Here is a 6,000-nt window from a genome sequence, read left to right as displayed (position 1 = left end):
ATGTAGTCTTTATGTCCCAGTGCTAAGAGAAGGAAAAACATAAGGATGATGGTAAGGTCACTGAATACACAGATTTGGAAAGAAATTATCCTGTTTGAGCATGAGTCACCAAAACTACTTCCTTAGTGATAAAAGTTGCCTAAGTAACCTAGATGCCTGATTCTGCTAAGAAGTACATGGGCAGTGGGTTGGGTTTCAAACCCACTAATCATTTCCTTTACTTAATTGCTAACTGCTCTTCCCGGCTGCCGTTTGGGGCCTGAGTTTTCTGTAGTAACCCAGCAACTAGTTATTATGCTCTATTTTATCGAGGAGAACAAAACAGCAAACTCAACGTTTCCATGGATTTCAGAGGAAGAGTCGCTCTTATTTCACTCTGACTTGAGGGGGACATCATGAAACTACTGAACTAGATCTCAGTGTGACAGCATGATTATGCAAGACTTAGAGACAAAAGGATTTAACAGAGAAGAGATGAGTCAGTTAGGGGCCCTCTGAGGGCCAGGAAGGTGCTTTATTCAATTCTGGGTCCTCAGAGCCCAGAAGAGAGCCTGGCCCCCAGGAGGACTCAAAATGCATTGACTGAACAGGGTCACTGCTTCTCTTAAGAATATTCCAATCTATTAAGTAACAGCACTGCTGCTGAGTTGGGATTTCATCAGGCTGTTATGTCTTCATGCATCCTTTTCCCCATCTATCTACAACGGGGCTGTGATATTGGTTGCTCTTGCCCTTGTGCTCATATGAAGCACTTTACCAATGCTCTTTTTTAACAGAGAGCTGGGACAAGGGAGCATTTCTTGGAAAAATCTGAGATGAAACGGCAATGAGATTAGTATTGGGCAAGAAATGTTTAAAACTGGGTAGTAAGGTCATATGTGTTATCAGTAACATTGCTTGAGTTTGGCCTCAAGAATCTTGGTGGTCGGATAGCTCACTAAACCTCTCATTTCTAAACCACACTCACTCACTCACACGTTCACTAAACCATACATCTCTCATTATTCTTGGACTATGTAATATTAGTATTCCAGATGTTAACAAATCTCTCTAAAATTCAAACTCATAGAGAGTAAGTACGGGGAGAAGTTGCTCTTACTTATAGAGGCAATGTGTTCCAAAAATGTGGTCAGTTTCTTTCTTTTCCACTAGCAAGTGTGGGTAAAGGATTGTTATTCATTTAATTGCATGCAGGGATGATATGTCATAACCATCAAATCATTCTGATGGGCTGAGTCAGAATTAAGAAATGAGATCTCCACAGAAAAGCCCCAAAATGCCCATCGACGTCTTGATGATTCATTAAGGGCACCATATTCTCTGAATCATAAGGGGTCTTGTGGCTGTATCAGAACAGGGGGGAAAAAAAGTCCAAAGAGATAGACAAGACACCATGGTTAGAATTCCAGAAAGCTGGGGATGTCACCAGCAGCAGTACAAAAAATACCACAGCGTGGGAAATACCGCACTACAGTGGAGTTTGGAGTGTGGGACCTACAGCCAGAAGTCCTGGGTTCAAATCCCAGGTCTGCCACTTCCTGGCTGTGTGAGCCTGAGCAAGTTACTTAGCTGCTCTGTACCTCAGTTTCTTCATATGTCTAGTAGGGTTGTTGTGAGGATTAAATAAGTTAACACATGGCAAACAGCAGGCACTCAATATACATAGGCTATCATCATGATTACCATTAGCTTTCCTATCTGGGCCACACTCTAATTTAAGGAACAACATCAAAGTTATGCCTGGTTATCATTATCATTGTTTAGAGTTCACTAATCAAGGACTGTGAAAACCAACCCAAAGTCAGCACAAGGAAAACCCTGATTGGACATGCAAATAGCACTGCACTATATTCTGTGCACACATGTCCAACCCCCGAAGCTCTCTAGATGACCGATAAATAAATTACAATCTTGTTTAGAACAGTTTTTCATAATTTATGATATGAAAAGTATATTTAATCTATATTAAGCTCAAACCCCATATTTTTGCAGTTATTCCATATAGCCATATGAGTCCCATTAGAAGGCATGTTTCTAGTACTTAGCTAATTAGAATCACAAAGCCTTACTCAATATTTTAGGAACCATTGCAGCAGAATTACGGAGAGGGCTGCCAATCCCTTTATTCTGCTACAGTTAACTCAGAATGGTCTTTCTTAACTTACTTCTCATTCCAATGAAATTTCTTAATCCTTTTGCCTTGCTTAGTTTTATCCCCATGCCATTTTATAGGTCCTTTCGTTTGCCACATGGCTCCATTTAGGGTTACTCTGATTTATAAGTTCACTTTTTTTTCTAACACTTTGTCTTTTTTTTTGTAATTAGGAGAACATAGTTTCACATCTTTTGTATTGGACTTTTTTTCCCTCAGCATGTTTTTGATTTCCATCTCTAACCCCTACAAATCACCTTGATCTTTGTCAGCATATACACAAAGACCAAAGTTTGATGGGGTATATTTTCAACTCTGAGTTTATCAAATACAGTCAAAATTAAAATTAATATTCAAGATTCTGAAGAACATCATTTCACTGGCTAAATGAATGTGATACAGCAGAGCTAAAGCTTCTCCAGACTTTTGGAAAGATTGGTCAATTCATTAGTCAATTTTGAGGTAAGTGGGATGGAGTTCCTTTATTTTTCCCAAATATAAAGAAAAGAGATTATGGCTATAAGATAATCAATATCCCTTTCCCAACTTCACAGGTTACCATAAAGAAACCAAGTATTATTTTTTAAAAATTCTTCAGTTCTTTCAAAGAAAAGTATGCTATTAAACAAAGTTATTATAATTAGACCCATTACCAAAATATCTTCTGGAAAAAAAAAAAAGTCTGCCCCTTGGGAACTTGATGACCTCCTCAAAATAAGCTGAATAAATTCCCAGGATGCCAAAGCACTTGGCAAATTTTCTGGCACTGGCATGACTTTCTTCTCTATCCTGAAAATTGTAAAAACAACATTATAGGACACAGGGCAAAACCTGCTTGTTTTCTTAAGGTCTCACTAGGCTAGTAACTGAACTGTGACGGTATCACTTAGCTCTCTTTCAAATAAGGTCTGGTTTTTATAACTGGACTGCTTTTGTCTTGCTTTTTGGATCTAGTGAACCAGTAATGACAATGTAGCTTCACGTCTTTGTCTAACATGGACTCGAACTGGTTTTTTTTTTGCACTAGGTTTTTCCCTCAGTATATTAATTAATATTCCCTGTTCCTCCTACATCTTCACCACCTTCTCTTTCCTTAGTCAGAGACAGTACCTTAGACTTTGATGAAAAGATAAATTATATACATGCTCATCTAAAGTTCTAGAGATGACAGATGAATACATTACAATATTGTTTCAGAACAAATTTTCATAATTTGTGATATGAAAAAAGTATATTTAATCTATATTAAGCTCAAATTCCATAATATTGTTGAAGCAGATGTGAATTTTTTTTTTTTGAGACACAAAAATGATGGGCATGTAAGTGTTCCGTGTCTCTGAACTTTTCAAAACTGTTTTAGAGGATACTGAAAAAGCCCCTGATTTTGCACCAACTGGGGAAAACCAGACCAACACCTGCAAATCGCATATGGAACAATCTAAAGCAATCCATACTAATTTATGTGAACAGACTAGAATGCTGTAGGGAGTAAAACTGCATGACCCCTTGGGTTTATACCCCACCTTCTTCATGAGGTTTTGCTCTATATAGACTAGAGGAGGGACGATACTTCCAGGTAAATGGATCTGAGTGAATTATCTTTCATCTCAGATTAATTTTCCACCTAGAAACAACTGTTTTCCATCTCTGAGGATTCCATTCTCTTAGTCTGTCCGGGAAGCTCAGAGCCCTCGACTTGTTCCTCCCCTCTCCAACTTCAGGCTTGGCTTACGCCCACCAGTGTGTCTGACTTTGAATCAAAACCTCTTTTTCTTAATAACTGCATGCTTAAGACTCCCGAAAGATCAGGCTTTTACCATTCACATGATCTACTGCAAACAGCTCTCAGATGGGTCTCCCCAATTCATCCTCCACAACAGGCCAGAACAATCTTCCTGAAACATGGCCACAAGCATGTCTTTCTCCTAGTCAAAAATCACAGTGAATTCCCACTGCCCACCACATTAATTATAAACTCCTCTCCTTGGCATTTAGTCCTCCAACGCATGATCCCATATTAGCTTTCCATTCCCTTTCTCCCCTACAACTGTTCCATAATCAGCCACACTGGGATTCTTACTATTACCTACATGTCCCTAGAAGTCGGACACATACGCAATTTTTGCTTATACTGTTTCATCAACTTTGAGCATCGTTTCTCTAGGACAAGCTGTAGAAATCATACTCATTGCTCAAATACCACCTTCTCTGCATACATTTTCTGATCTCCCCCAAATGGACATGATCATTTCTCCATCTAAACCCTTCAGCGCACTCATTCACCAGACTCTGCTATGTATCACAGCTCTTTTATGTGGTTCCTAATTTTTTCAAGGCTGTGAGCTCCCCAGAGGCATGAAAAGTTTCTTAACTTACCTGAGTATACTAAGAAGTGTTGCAGGCAGTGCAGAAAACGAGTTCCCCTGCCTGATGAACGGAATGTGAGGAAAGACGTGAGGGTGGGGGAAATGTGGTGTATTCATGGAATAGAAAACAACTTAGGGCCCCACTGAAATTGCTGTCTTGGTGGGAGCAGTGGGAACTCAGGATGGATGGGAACATCCTTAGCCTAGCTTTCAAAGGCCACTGTCAAACTGTGAGCCTCAACTTCCGCTGAAGCAAAATTTCTAATTGTAATTGTACTAACTAATTCTTTGGTCTGTTCCTTTACTTAAGTATTGTCTCTCTGTACCACACATACGTACACATGGACTCAGCTCTACGCCCCAAGAGCACATGGATTATACCTGCCTTGTTCACGTTCCCTGCTGTCTAGCAGGATGCCTGGAACATGGTAAATATTCAATACATGTGTTTTGAGTCAGTTAGTAAAAGCTGTGGATCATAATACCCTTTAAAGATTAGAGGACGTCATGTTTAAAATGACTAGCACACTGCTTGAACATAATAGACACTAGTAAATATTAGTCTCCTCTTTCTTCCCTCCCTCCCTTTATGAACTGCAAATGCACTAATTCATACATTCAACAAATGCGCCAGGCTTCTCTGTAGGCACTGGAGATAGGCCAGTGAACAAAAGAGAGAAAAGTCTCTACCCTCCTGGAACTTAACCTTCTCACAAGGGAATGAGTGATTCACTTTGGATCTTTAGGGAGTCTCAAGCATGCAGTTGTTAAGAAAAAGAGGTTTTGGTTCAAAGTCAGACACACTGGTGGGGGTAAGCAGAGCCTGGAAGAAGGGAGGCCAATTGCAGTACTGCTGGGATGAGGTAAAAAATGGCTTGGATGTGAGTCACAGCAACATAACAGGGGAGTGTGTGCAGAAAGCAACGGACAGGACACACATGGGATCTGAGCCATCGAAGGGTAAGGAGGTGGCAAGGATGATGAAAGTTTCCAATCTTGTTAGTTTGCTATGTTGCCTTAAATAGACAGGGGAGTTCTGAAGGGGAAGCTCCTGTGGTTGGTGGGGTTTAGGGTGTGAGATGAGCTAAGTCCAACCTTGGATATAACGCCTTTCAAGAGACAGAAAGGAGTCCAGGTGAAAATATTTCACTCTCGAAGTAAGGATTTAGAGTCAGGTAAAAACCAAACTCCCTTCTTATCTATTATGAATCACACTGTTCCATCATTTGAATAACATAAAACATGATATTCTACCCCCAAATTCCTTTAGGAATCTGCTCCTTCACAACACCATCGGGTAGTTATCCTCCCTCTGCAGCTCCTGAAACACGGTATGCCCCTAAATGACATTTGTGAATTAAACTAATAGCAAGCAAAACTTTATCAAGACAAAGAGAAAAGAAACGTGCATTTGGAATCAGAAAGGGCTCCATTCAAAGGCTTCGACCCTTCCTGCCTCCACTGCTACTTATATGACCGTGG

This window comes from Delphinapterus leucas, chromosome 2, assembly GCF_059928025.1.
Source record: "Delphinapterus leucas isolate spDelLeu-1000000601 "Yukka" chromosome 2, BTC_Dleu_Yukka2, whole genome shotgun sequence".
Taxonomy (NCBI): domain Eukaryota; kingdom Metazoa; phylum Chordata; class Mammalia; order Artiodactyla; family Monodontidae; genus Delphinapterus; species Delphinapterus leucas.
The sequence above is the reverse complement of the archived record's forward strand: the minus strand, read 5'-3'. Positions refer to the sequence as shown.